Source organism: Rhinolophus sinicus, linkage group LG13 (genome assembly GCF_036562045.2).
Source record: "Rhinolophus sinicus isolate RSC01 linkage group LG13, ASM3656204v1, whole genome shotgun sequence".
Classification (NCBI taxonomy): Eukaryota; Metazoa; Chordata; class Mammalia; order Chiroptera; family Rhinolophidae; genus Rhinolophus; species Rhinolophus sinicus.
The window spans coordinates 16,477,156-16,492,373 of NC_133762.1; the positions used below are offsets into that span (position 1 = coordinate 16,477,156).

Sequence of the window (15,218 nt, forward strand, 5' to 3'; positions counted from 1 at the left end):
ACCCTAACAATACAACCCTAAACCTAACAACTAACACTAACCCTGAACAAACAACCCTAACCAACCCATAAACCCAAATCCCTACCTTAAGCACATGAACCTTTACCCAGAAATTTAAATAGAAACCTGAAACCTGAACTTAAAGTTAAATTCCATACCCCAAAACAAACCTTAAACCAAACCATAACCCAAAAACCAAAACTTCTAACCCGAACCCAGAACCCTTCAATCATAACCCCTTTCATATGAACTTCGAACCCAAAAAAAACCTGAAATCCAGAAACTTAAACACAATCCCGAAACCCAAACCCCTAACCCCAAGCCCCTAAACTCTGTACTCCAAAACCTGAATCCAAATGTGAACCCTGAACCCAAACCTAAAGGCCAAACACCAAAACTGAATCCGGAACCCCTGAAACTCGAAAATCAGTACCCAAAAATCGAACACAAACACAAACAACAAAAATGAACCCTGAAACCGATTCCCAAAACCATAAACACGATACCCGAACCCTGAACACTGAACCCCAAAATCTTGTACCCAGAAACTCAAACCAGAACAAGAGACAAGAACCAAACCAAATCCCTAACCCCAAACACAAAGCCCTAAACCTCAACCACGAACCTCTGAACCCCGAGACCCAAACCCTGAACCCAGAAAAACCGTTACCCCAAAACCAGAGCCAAAACACAATCCCTAAACAGAGCCTGAAACCGAAACCTCTATACCCTAACCCTGAACCCGTGAACCCCAAAATAATGTACCCAGAAACTCAAATCAGAACAAGATCACCGAAACCAAACCCAAACCTCTAAACATGATCCAGGAACCATGAACCCCAAAACCTGTACCACGAACCCCAAAGACATGTACCCCAAAACAGGACACAAACACAAACCCCAAAATTAAACCGCAAAATGGAACACCAAACCCCAAAACCCACACCCCTAGCACGAACCCTGAACCCCTATACCATAAACCTCATACCCAAACAGCATCCCCAACCCAACCCCAAACCCTGAAACCAAATCCAAATGCTGATAGCACAAGAAAAAAAATGAGAAACAAAAACTCATAGACACAGACAATACTTTAATGTTTACCACAGGGTAAGGGGGGCGGGGGGTGGGAGATGACGGTAAGGGGGATCAAATATATGGTGATGGAAGGAGAACTGACTCTGGGTGGTGAACACACAGTGGGATTTACAGATGATGTAATACAGAATTATACACCTGAAATCTATATAATTTTACTAACAATTGTCACCCCCAGTAAATTTTTTTAAAAAAACACTCAAAAAAACAAAAAACCCGCACACCCTAACCCTAAACCCAACATCTAAACCTACCCCTGAACTGTAAATTTTAACACTAACCCTAACCTTAGACATAAACCGTAAACTTTCACCCTATCCCTAACCTTAATCTCACGAGATAGGAGCTCAAGAGCCCAGCGTGAGAGCCACGGACCATATTCACGCGAGAGCCAGGAGAGCGAGAGACGCCAGGATGTTTACCCGCGACCGGAGGTGTAGTTTGTTTTGAGAGCTTTGCTTAGCTCGGTGTTTGCCGTGGAGACACTGCTGCTCTGGGGACGGCATCGACTGCCTTCTGTACCTGCTTCTCTCAGTATTTCCCAGAGAAACACTGGACGAGGGAAGAGAAGGTAAGGAGGAGCTTCCTGTGCTGCCGAGTCGCTGAAGGGGGTGTTGAGCCCCGGCGGACAGAGCGGAGGCCGGGCTGGGTGTGGAACCAGGGCTGGTGTTTGTTATGTGAAGCGAGACGGGGTTCAGGGTCATTGTTCTACGAGCGGCTGTTTACTGTTTTCACTGCCATTCGTGTAGGTTTTATTTTAAGCTCCATTTTGCTTCCTTGATGTATGTGGTTTATGTCAATTCCACTGTGTTGCTTATGATTTTTTGTCTTTTCTCGAGTGACCTGGATGAGTCCATTAAAACTCCTGCTGTGTCTGCTGACACATTTCTAGTTACTCACGTCACCTGAGGCCCAACGGCTGCTGATGTAGTCTTCACACATTGCCTTTTAATAACACGGTGATTGCAACAGGGGTGAACAGCTTCACCTCCTTGAGTGAACTTGGATATGCATAGGGCTTGGACTCTATGAAATGCATGTCTTTCTGCTTTCATGGTCCGGTTTTGACATTGTTGTGTAGAATTGTAATTTACTTTCCATTAATTTCAAACGTGAAAACTTTGAATAGCATTACAGGTACTATGTCTGCACTCAAATTATGCAGCTGCATAGCTTCTGTTGATACACAAAAGTTTTTAAAATTGAGGAAATAGCATTTGTCCATTATTTATTACTTCTGCTTTGGTGTCAGATTACAGAAACCATGGTCAAGTCCTAGGTCAGACATTCATCACGATGTTTTCTTTTAGCTTTCTTAATCTAATCTCATACATGTAAGACTTTGATCTATCTCAAGTCAGTATTTTATGGTGTAAGTTAAGGGCACCATTTGATTCCTACACCTGGGGATACTCCATTGCCCATCACCATTTTTTTGAAAAGACTCTTTACCTAAATGAATGGTTTCCTCCTATGACAAATGACTGAAGATGGATGCATTGATTTTTGAGGTCTTCATTCGGTTGCATTCTATGTCTCTAGAAATGCATCACATCGTGATATTTCTGTCAGTGAGACTGGACATATCACCGTGACCACAGAAAACTATAATGGTGCAGAAAATCTATCACCTGGAGATGTCCTAGCACAAGGCATCATTCACGCGTTCGTGGTGATGCTCATATAAATACTACAGTGATGCCTGTCATCTAAAGAATGTACTTAATGTGAAAGTGTACATATTTGGAGTTAGCAATTTGCAGAGATGTGTGAAACGGGAAAAGTGATGGGAGATTGGAAGTTCCAGGCCCCACATACATTCATAGGGCCTCACCCCTCCAGGATAGTAAATGTGTTACAGAAAATGATACAGTTAAATTACACAAGGGCAAATCGTGACCGGCTTCATGTAGGCTATTGAGTGGTCTGTGATCTTTCTGTGATGCTCCTGTAAAAACAGTGAACCAAATGCAGGGGGTAGGAAGCATTGGTTATTCTACTTTGTCTTCAAAAATGATGAACTTTAGACATCGATATCTATGCATAGAATGGCTGCTTCTACTATTTTTCTTGGTAACTGTCGTGCACTTACAGTCTGGGCAATTCAATGGGGCTTTGACCTTACTGGGATAACTGATGTGCCCTTCAATAAGTGAAAAGTTTTTCATAATATATCTTAGTCACATTTTTAACGTAAAAGGTGGATCATCTGCAGCTTTAAGTCAAAAGGTAGAAAAAGGGGCATCTGCATTATAATGTTTTAGGTTCAGTATTCTGCAGTTTGTACCATTCTCTAAACGCATGAAACTAATAAAAAATTCTCTTTGTATTTAACAAAGCAGACGTCAGTTTTAACTCTTAGCTCAGAGAATATCCAAACCTGTTTGGAGGGAACTTGGTAAACCTCTGTATCTACCCTGCAGGTACTACGTCTTCGAAGACGAGGTGGAACGTGCTTTTGTACCTGCTTTACTTCAGTATCTCTTCAGGAACTGTGGAAAAGAAGAAAAAGGTAAGGAGAATCTTCCTGTGTGTATAGTCTGCTGAGAGGTGGGGAAAAGCTTATCTGTTATCTGAAAACGAGGCATAGAAAGGAATTGGTGTGAAAAATCATGGTTTTTTTGTGGTATCAGTAAGTATTCAGTGCTGATTTTTTTGCATGTGGCTGTCCAGTGTTAATAGTGCCGTTTATGTGAGTTCAGTCATGGGCTCCTTTATGCTCTATGATCTGTCTTTGGTTTTATGCCAATGCCACGCTGTTTTTGCTACTATACTTCGTGGTCTAGTGATCTGGAACACTGGAAATAAAAATCTGATTATGTCTACCGTATCCCAGGTCACCCACGTCACCCGAGGCACAGTGCCTACTGATACAGTCTCCCAACAGTGCCTCTAATTAGCTTCACCTCTTTGGGAGAGTTGGGTCTGCATAGGTCTTATCCCCTCTGACAGACTTGGATGTGTTCTGCTTTTCTGGCATAGTATTGATGTGGTTGTTTCAAATAGATTACTATGCAGTTATTACAAAGTTATGGAAAACTTTCTATAGCACTAGATTCTTTCTGTGCTCAGATTTCAGGGTTCGGTCCCTAGTCGGGCTCTGCATCTGATATCCGGGGTTCGAGACTGGTTGGGTCCAGCTTCAAGTCTGGGCCCATGTGTGTGGGATATGTACAGCTCTGGCTCCAAGGTTTGATGTCTGCAACCTAGTATCCGTGGTCCGGCATCACATGTGAGGCTCTGGCGGTTGGTGTCCAGCATCCGTGGTGTCTAGCTTGTGTTCTGGCTTTGAGACTGGCTCAAATTGGGGTCCGGTTCTACTCTGCGACATCCGATCGATGTCCCGGGGTCTGTTGTCCAGCGTTGGAAAAATGGTTAGGTACCCAGTACAGATTCGGGAACACAGGATGTGTGTCCCGAATCTAGCATTGGCAGCAGGTGTCTGTCAAACTATGATCGTTTACCATGATTCAATGTCAAAAGGAATCCCCAAATTGGGGTTGTGGTGAAGATGGAAATTGTATTCAGTGCAAATAGCTCTATTGTGATACAGCATTGCTGTGAGAATAGCATAGCTGTGGAGCGGCTCAGTAGTGTTACAGCTCAATTATGGATCATCGGAGCCCTAAGTAGAAGAGACCCTGAGGTGAGTTCCCTCTCTGGCTAGACACTTCTGCTCTACGTTCCTCCATGACCTCCGGCGTTGTCTGGTCCTGTCTGCTTTGCCCCTGAGAGACATCGTTCATGTGCAGTGCACTGTGGGAGGCAGGCGGTTTCCTGCCAGACTCTCCCTGAAGTGTGGTTTGTGTAAAAACCGTGTGTGAAAATGGCTGCTGGGCTACCTTTTTAACAATTTGAGGCGTTAGCCGGCCTTGACACTTAAGGAGATGTCTTCTTTCTCAGAGCTTACGTCTGTGTTCTTTTTGCATGTGAGGGGCACGGGTAAATGAAACATGGCTGCCAGAGTCTCCTGAGAGCAATTAGGCAACAGAAACATAGCTGTCAGAATCTCGGGACAGCAGAGTTTCACGCTAGAAACTTGTCCTCTGAAATATCCCAAGAGCACTTCCGTGTGAAAATAATATGGCCACCAGATCTCCCGACAGCACTTTCGCTTGAAAATATGGCGCCGAAATCTCACGATAAATATGGCCGAGATCTCCCGAGAGCACTTTCGCTTGTAAAATATGGCGCCGAAATCTCACGATAAATATGGCCGCCGAGATCTCCCGACAGCACTTTCGCTTGAAAATATGGCGCCGAAATCTCGCGATAAATATGGCCGCCGAGATTTCCCGACAGCACTTTCGCGGAAAATATGGCGCCGAAATCTCGCGATAAATATGGCCGCCGAGATTTCCCGACAGTACTTTCGTGGGAAAATATGGCGCCGAAATCTCGCGATAAATATGGCCGCCGAGATTTCCCGACAGCACTTTCGCGGGAAAATATGGCGCCGAAATCTCGCGATAAATATGGCCGCCGAGATTTCCCGACAGCACTTTCGCGGGAAAATATGGCGCCGAAACCTCGCGATAAATATGGCTGCTGAGATTTCCCGACAGCACTTCCGCATTAAAATATGGCTGCCGAAATCTCGCCACAAACACAGCCGCCGGTATCTCCCAACAGCACTTACGCGTGAAAAATATGGCCGCCAAAATCGCGCAAGAGCAGAGGTTCGCGCGTGAAACATGGCCACTGGAGTCACGGGAGAACAGCAGTTTGCACAATAAACATGGTCGTGGGAATCTCATGAGAGCAGAGGGTCACACCAGAGCTGGGGCCGCTAGAGAATCAGAAGAGAGGCCTCTGCCGTGACAGACGCCATGATGCCTTTCGTGTCCTGCAGTGGTATCTTCTGTGAGGGAACTGGTTTTTTCACTGTATCTATCCTGGACGCTCTCCGGCTGGGACACGACGTGGGATTTCCTTCTGTACCTGCTTTACCTCTCTGTCTCCCCAGGAGGCATGAACGAGAGCCAAAGGTAAGGAGACTATGCCGACTCTGCGGTTCGCGGGAGGTGTGTTGGCCAGTGTTGGCCACTAGAGGGCCCAGCACAGAAAAGACATAGTAGTGAAAATTGTTGGTTTTTATTTGTGGCGTAAAATAGCGTTCAGTGCTGTTGTTTTGCATACAGCTGTCCCATATTCCCAGTGTCGTTTCTGCTGCTTCAAATTTGGCTGGATTCTGCTCCACTGATCTCCGTGTTTGATTTTATGCCAATACCACCCTGTTTTGGTTAATATAGGTGGTTTTTGGAATAGTAATATGGAAAACTGGAATTAGAAATCTTGCTGTCTCCCAAAGCCCAGATCATCCACGTTACCCAAGGCGCTAATACGGTCTCCCCACAGTGACTCTTACGCCAAGGGCAGTTAGCTTCACCTCTTTTGGAGAACTGGGTCTGCGTAGGGCTTGTGCTGTGTAATAAACTGGGATGTCTTTTCCACTATTTCGGTGTGGTGTTGACATGGTTGTTTAGAATTATTACTTTCCAGTGATTTCAAAACCATAGCCATTCTACTGTGTGTGAAAGGGGTATCGTATTGTGATTTCAATTTTCATTTACACGAGTAATAATGTTTAACATCTGTTTGAGTGTGTTTTTGCCCATTGGTGTTTTCTATGGGGAAGGGTGTGTTCAAGTCTATTGTCAGCCATAAAAAAATAAACTGATAAATACCCTAACTACAGAGATGAACTTTTGTGGTATAAGTGCCTGAAAATTAGTTCAGTTTTGTTTTACTGTAATGTAACTGTTGGGCATTAAGCTTTTGGTTGCTGAGGCACCAACTTTAAACCATCCATCTAAAATATACTTGCGCAGGTACACAGTCACAGAGAGAGCCAGGCTGCCTCACCCATAAACTTCCCCTTTAAAAAAGCCCAAGTTGACCTAAATTTCTGCCTGCTAGAGTGACCCAATAAAGAGTGAATCTCTGAAACCCAAGGTACTCCCAACATCTGCCCCTACAAAGGCAGAAACGCAGGTCTGCACATGCACTCCCTCTATACCCAGGACCTTACCGTGTGGCCAGGGACAGTCAGACCTTCCACGGGCTGTAAATTATAAACCTTGTTTTTTTTTCCCCTCATAGTTTCCTGATAGTTGTTGCTGAGGTCATTCTTACAATCATAATAATAACAAGGGTCCGCCACATTGCTTCAGGTCAGGGAAATATCTACAGCGGCTCACGACAAGTGACAAGGACCCCAGGCATCCATAGGCAATAGCATCGTGACAGACCAGCTCAGACCAACGCAAAACAACCTTGACAGAACGCTAAATGACGGCCAGATAGAAAAGGCCACCGATAGAATGCTTCTCTTTATATGGGTTTATACAGATGTCCAGATTAAGTACACTCCTAAAAATACAAAGTAGAGTAATGGTACCTAAGGGATAGGGGAAGGAATGGAGTCACTGTGAATGGCGACAGGGTTTCATTTTGGAGTGATGATAATGTTCTGGAATTTCACAGTGGTGAGATTTGCACAACTGTGTGAATACCGGGGTCCCCTAGATCCATGTTTTCTCACTTTCCGTGGTCAACTTTGGTCCAAAATTATTACATGGAAAATTCCACTAAAAAATTTTAAGTTTTAAAATGCAGTGTTCTGAGAAGCATGATGACATCCAGTAACATTACGTACTTTTTCACCCAGGATGTAAATCATGCCTTTCTCCAGCGCGTACACGCTATATATTTTCCTGCGTATTAGTCACCTGGGTTATCAGGTGGACTGCAGCGGTACTGCAGTGCTTTTGTTCCAGTGACCCTCGTTTTACTTAATTATGGCTCCAAAGTACAACAATAGTGATGCTGGCAATTCTGACACACCAAAGAAAAGCCATAAAGTTCTTCCTTTAAGTGAATATATAGGTATGGTTCAGTACTATCTGAGGTTTCAGGCATCCATTGGGGGTCTGTAAATGTATCATCCATAATTAAATGGGAACGATTATGCTGAAAGTGACACAATGATACACTTTAAAATGATGAATTGTATGGAATATAGATATTATACTTCACTAACTCTCCTAAAAAGAGAGCAATTTTTTAACCTCAAAGATTTTGAGTAATTTGATAGTTTTTCAACAGTCATCTCATCAAGATTTACAACATTTCCATTGCCCTGGAAGACAATCTTTTAAATGCCAGGCTTAATAGAAACTAGCTGGAGTCTCATAGTATCTTCTGCATTCAATCTACATCTTGTACTTGTGGAAATGCATAAAGGAAATATGGACACGCCCAAGTATGTAGTTGAAAAAGGACAGGTAGTTTAATATACTTATCCAGTAACTGTGGATATTGCTCTTAGACAGTAAAAACTGAACAAGGGATCATTTACTAGCAATGTACAGTCTGAGATCATACAGATGTTGACCTTAAACAAAAAGTCAACTAGATATTCCTTCAACAACCAAAAAAAAGGTTTATTTGGGGGAAAAGGGAGAATTCACACCCAGGACATGCAGCCATGGACAGCCGTGCTGCCAGTCCCCAGCAGAAAAGCAGAGATTCTTTTCTAGGAGTTTGGAGAGCTGTGATAACCAAGGGGCTCTTCCTGTAGGGCTTTGTCATCCATGTAGCAGTGAGAGCTCCCCCTACAGGCCCTCCCCATTCCAGTCTTGGGCGAGGGTCTGTATTTTTTTACACAGGCAAACTTTTTTGCTGTATTATATTACAATCCATTGGTCTAACGTGCACTTTAAATCGTAGTTTCGTGCATGATTTTGTAACATCATGCACTGGTTATTTCAAAAACTATGGGTTCGATGACCTATGCAGATCTCACGAATGTGAACACATTTCATTTTACATCAATAATCATATTCATCACTATCATCAGTCTTAAGTACTTGGAAGCTGTGACATTCACAGTGGCAGATACAACTTTTCCAAAATTCTGTTTTTCATTTGAAGCTCAGTTTTATATTGCCAAGAAACGTTATTTATTTTGCATGAATTTTCCTTCATGCAAAGTTGAGCTTCCAAATCTTATGATCACACAAGTGCTCTTTCTGGGGACAATTTAAATACAAATTGTAGAATATTTGTTACATAGATATTATAAGACAGGTAATCAAAAGTTGAGATCTTATAAAATTATTTTTTAACGCTCCATTAAGGACATTCTGAAGTGAAATATGTCACATTTCTTAAAACTGTGAATGTGGTCATGAAGAATAATAACATAGCTACTGATTAATCAACTCTAGTACCATTTGCTTGATGCATAATGAGTGGCAATAGTTTTACTGACTATAGTTTTTGCAAATCAAGGGAAATAATGCAAATAATCGGTGGAAATCCAACAAATATGTTAAATCTGGGATTATCAGTGATAACTGTAAAATTCTTTCGTCTTTTCTGTATGTGTGAAATTTTTCATAATAACACATTGGGGGAGAAATATAGTAGACAGCAGGACAGATGTGGACTATGATCTATTGTTTGCCAAGTCCTGGTGAATTACCCTAGGCCAATACATCACTGTCTCGTTCTTACAGCGTTACGATGAGCCGTGACAAGTAGTAGGTCAAAACACTTTTTATTGTTCTTCAAAGTGGTCTCGGTTATTTTAATTCCTTTGGTCTTGCATGATATTTTAGACTCTGATTACCCACTTCCACATATACCACCCTTTATGTATATTGTGATTTGTCTGTTAGGATGTATCTCCATGTGCCAAGCACGGTGTCTTCATTATCCAAGGACTATCCTCTCCCCTTCCTCTTTGCTAAAAGATGACTATGTCTTTACTTATTGGTTGGTGATAAATGTATGACACCTGCCCATTTGTGATTCACTGGATGAAGGTTGACGTCGTCATTGATTCATTCAGCACTTGAGAAATATTTCTCGAATGCCTGGTATGAGCCTGCCACGATTATTAGGCACAGAACATACATCAGTAACTAATATTCCTTGTGATAAATTCATTGAGGCGGGAAACACATAATAAATGATATAAATATTGATTTTTTTTAAAGGTAACAAGTACTCTGGAAAAACTAGAAATAACCAACTAAAGAGGATTGACAGTGCCAGTGGTGTAGCTGCAATGTTAAATAAAGCAGTGCCTTAGTTTCCTAGGCCTGCTGTAACAAGTACCACATAGTGTGGACTTAAAAAAAAATGTATTGTGTCACAGTTCTGGAGACTATATGCCCATAATCAGGGTGTTGGTAGCATTGGTTCCTTCTGAGGGCTGTGAGCGAAGGATGTGTTATAGGCCTGCCTCCTTCACTCGTAGACCTGTCTTCTCTCTGTGTCTTCACATCATCTTTACTCTATGTGTGTCTGTGTCCACATTTCTCCTTTTTTAAAAAATAAGGACAACAGAGGTATTGGATTGGTGATCTAATGACCTCACTTTACCTTGATGACCTCTGTAAAGACCCTTTCTCCAAAAAAGGCCGCATTCTGGGCCTGGGGGATATAACTTCCGAGCGTGAGTTTTGGGAGGACACAATTCAATGCTTAACAGACAGTCAGGATAGAATTCATTTATTTATAAGGTGATACACACTAAATCTAATCTTTTTCCATAGGACTGTGTGATTGAGTGAACTTTGTCACTGAAAATATCTAAACTGTAATTGCTGATGGACGTAACCAAAAGCGGTTGGTCTTTCAAACTGTTTGAAGCCCAAAATCTGTGGAATCTCTATTCCCTTGCCATCCATCTCTTAAATTCATCTCATTCTTGGAGTAACTTGCCAACTACAACCAATAGCTGGTTTTATACACCATTACTTTGTTTTTACTTGATTCCTGTACAGCTGCTGAGACACTAGCAACATAGTTAGTTTGGAACTCAGCTAAGGACGAAGTTAACTAAATCAATTTCTTTCCCTTCCTGCCGTGTAACAAGAAAACCAATGCCACCGTTTTCATCAGTGTATGCTTAATGAAGGGATGAATGTTAAGAAGATACTTTGACCCCCCATGTGCCTATAGCTTTGGACACTGTGATGCTGGGGTTTTTTAATTCCTCGGGGCTTTTCTATTCCTCTTAGTAAACCGCCAAGATCCTTAGCCAGATGTGGAGGCAGCAAGGAGTTTCATAAAATAGTGCAGCCTCTGGATTATGGAGCCAAAGTGATCTGGGTGTGAACCCTGGCCCCTCTATTTCTTATTGTGCAACCTGGCCCAGGTCACTTTGAGCTTATGAAGTGGAAGTTAATACATATGAACAGATTTACCGTGAAATTTAAACGAGATGGTGCGTGTAACTCACATGCCACATGATGTTTGAAACATAATTACTTTCTTCCCTTCAAATTCTAATTTCAACTTAGTAGCCGTTGCATTTTAAGTTATTATGTCATCAACACAATGACAGAGGGAGACGGGACAGTATTCGAGGGAGTTCTGAGTGATTTTTCAGAGAGAATTATTATTCTCCCAAGAGAATAACGATGGTAGGGCATATTTACTTTTTCAGTTAGAATAGCTGATTTTATAAGATGCTATGCCATGTGCCAGGCATTATAGTATTGAGACCAGACACACACTAGCCAGTTATTTTTTAATTGAAGCTTCGCCATTACTAGCTATGTGAATTTGGGCAAATTACTTAAAAATTCCAAACTCTAGTTCCCTTAACTAGAGAGGGGAGAATATTGTGTTCCTCGTACGGTTATAGATAGAAATAACCTAATGCAGTAAAGGGCTCAGCAGATCGGGTACCTCCTAGTCAGGTGTCTGTAGTTTTTAAATAAGCAATGATGAGTACAACTTGTTGTGAGCATTCACTTGGAGCTGAAGATTTGTTTCCCCAAAATCCGTTTTTCTGAGTATTTCTTAAAATCGGCTTTACTGAGGGTACAATTTACAGAGAGCAAACTGGGTCCATTTAAAGTGTTAGCAAATGAATAGTCACGGAACCACCACCATCAACAGACAGATCGCTCCCAGTGGTTCCATGGTGGTCCTGTTTGCAGTCCGTTGCTCTCCCATCCCAGCCACAGACAACCGGGGACGTATCTGTTGTCATTAGACATTACCTGTTTTAGAATGGCATATCCGGGAGTCACAGAGTGTACTCTTGTGTGTCTCACTTCTACTTAGAATGCTTTTCACATTTAACCATGCAGTTGAGTGATCATTAGTTTGCTATATTTTATTGCTGAGTAGAATTCCATTATATGGCTATACCCCGATTTGTTTATCCAGTCACGTGTTGTGAATTATTATACGTGACATCTGTTCTTTACATGTACATAGGGTTTCAATTCGATAAATGGACTTGATGAATCATATAACTGTACGTTTAGCATTTTAAAGACATGCCAAACTGTTTTCCATAGAGGCTGCACTATTTCATAATCCCCTCAGCCAAGGATGAGGTTTCTATTCGCTCCAGTACTCATCAATTATTACACTTTTTATCTTAGTTCTGTTACTGACTGTGAAGTACTAGCTCCTTGGCTTTTCATTTGCATTTCCGTAGTGACTAATGAATGCTGAGCCTCTTTACATGGGTTTAATGGACAGTCAGTCCTATATATTCTTTTAAGTGAAGCATCTGGTAACATATTTTTATTGTGGTTTTTTTTGTTTGTTTGTTTTGTTTTTTTTGGTTTGTCTTACTACATAACTTATGAGTTATAAGGGAGACATTTTATACTTCTCACTGTACAGACCATCCTCATTTCGTTACATTTATCTAAGTGTCTCATGTTTTTGTATCACCCAGAAAGCACAGCTCATGATGGAAGTAAGGTTCGGTGGATTAGGAAAAGGCCTGATCTGAAGCCCAGAATGACTGCTGCTTTTACTGTAACCAAAGCAACTGGAAAACCAGGGGCTCACAAGGCGGTGGATCAGCCCAGGAATGTTAACAGTGTAAGGGGAGGTATTTCCAAAATGCCAGTATTTCCAAAAGCCACACCTATGACTTGTGCCAAGTAAGGCCAACTCTGAGACATGCTGACCTCTCACACTTGGGGCTCAGTGCTAGTCCTGTAACCGCAACACAGCAACTTTCAGCAGGAGGCTGCCTTAGGTCTGGGTCAGATTTTGCTCCCAGAAAAGCATCTTGGGTGCCAGTGAGCCCAGAAGGGCTGGTGCTGAGTCTGCACATGTAGCGGCTGAATGAACTCAACCAAGGTTTGGCACACACAGAAGCCACCACCAAACACTGATGACCACAGAACAGCAGCAGGGTTGTGCCACATGGGTGTTGAGACCTTAGTCTCTGTGAGTTAAATCCCATACTCAGGGAGAGAAGGACGAGAATCCAGGCCTTCTGAAAACCAGAATAGCCAGTAGTCTCATTGGAACTCGTGGGAACTCATATATGTTACATATGAGAGAGAACAAGCTCCTGGGTTGACCTGATTATTTCCAACGAAAACATACTACTGGGGTGTGTGAGCAACTTGGGGAAATAGGAATTTAATTTTTAAATGACCCGAATAGCTCTTTCTCCATAGTAGACACACAAACGGTCAACATGCACACTAAAATGTTAAAGATCATTAGCCATGATGGAAATACAAATTAAAACCACAATGTGAAACCCCTTCACATGAAACAGAATGGCTATAATTGAGAAAAATAAAAACCCCACAGACAGAGACCAGGAATTGTAATACATGCGCACCTAGAATTCACATCACCATGAAATTTCCAAATACAGCGAGGAGAAATCAGGTAAATATGACATTTCGACAAGGGTGGGAGTGGACTCTTAGATTTCAGATGTAAAAATGGGAGATTTACAGGTAATTCAGGAAAAGCTGAACACACGTGGCAGGTACATTTGGTGAGGCTCATGCATGGACTCTTCCTGTCTACTGCTAAGGGGATTGTGCTCAGGGTTTTATTTGTGCTTCACAGTCTTTAAGGAGGCAGGAAAAGGGGAGTCAGGCTGGAAGAGGGAGGCTTGTATTGTTAAAAATGCCCCTTTTGCAATTTATTTTCCTTGGCTCGGCTCTCTGGCCTCAGTTGTGGGCTGTGTTTACATTTCTGATCTGCTCGGCAGAGGACCTGGGGGAGATGCTGAGACTCTAATTTGTATCAGACTGAAAAAGCCGCCTCAATTTTGGTCAAGTTCCTGATCAGTTATTACATTCCTTAAAACTTGTTCCAACATACCAATTCTCGTAATATTAGATCGAAATACAGTTTTTAAAAATTTGCACATCTCTTGATTTTCCCTTCTGCTTTTTTTAAACCTAATGTTGACATTAGCATTTTTAAGACCCAACAAGCTGAAGAACTAATTCAAAAGTTAAATCTCCTTGAATTCGTTTGTATTAAACATGTGGTCTTCCTCGAGGTTCCAATAAAACAGCTGTTTGCCATGAAAATTCTCCAACGCAGTTTCAAAATTTGCAGTTTTTCCAATTCAAAGCAACTGTGGTATGACCACTGATGATAGGATTTTAATAGCTCCTCAAACCAAAAAGCCCTTTTACTAGCTTAACCAAGGAAGCCAAAGGCTTTCTGTCCCTGTGCTATTTTCTTTCTTTTTTTTTTTTTTTTAGAGTTTATCGGAATGACAATTGTTAGTAAAGTTACATAGGTTTCAGGTGTACAATTCTGTATTACATCATCTTTAAATCACATTGTCTGTTCACCACCCAGAGTCAGTTCTCCTTCCATCACCATATATTTGATCCCCTTTACCCTCATCTACCACCCGCCTCTCCCCTTGGTATTTTCTTTTGATTACAAACGGCACAAGACACAGACACAGAAAAAAATGACCACTTCTGAGAGGAAAGAATAAAATCTGTGAGTCGCTACTCCCGAGAAGCCAGCTTCACAAACATTTTTTCTTGCCAATCTACATGTAGAAAAGAGAAAACGGACACGCAGCACTTCTAAATTCTCCCCAACCCCACAGAAATAGACCAGGAAACATGACAGGGTGAACAAAAACACCGCTTACCTCTGCCTGCAGATGAGATGTCCATGAGCTCCCAGCTGCAGAGGTTTCCAGGCGCTGTAATCCAGCCAGTAATTCTCCTCCCAGGCTCCCCAATACTGTGGGGCTTTAACAAAATTCTTTTGCTCTCATCTTGTGTGTTAGAGGAGATCAGGTCCTTGTATCTATCACCACAGGAAGGCATTCCAGGACGTAGGAACAATGC

The 15,218-nt window shown here is 42.1% G+C and overlaps 1 long non-coding RNA gene across 1 annotated transcript; it reads left to right on the forward strand.

Moving 5' to 3' along the window:
• Nucleotides 1–1,501: 1,501 nt before the first annotated feature.
• On the forward strand, nt 1,502–7,195 carry LOC141568176 (uncharacterized). The gene is made up of 3 exons (XR_012491222.1): nt 1,502–1,669; nt 3,522–3,610; nt 5,731–7,195. It is a non-coding gene; the product is annotated as an uncharacterized LOC141568176 (long non-coding RNA).
• The last annotated feature ends 8,023 nt before the right edge of the window (nt 7,196–15,218 follow it).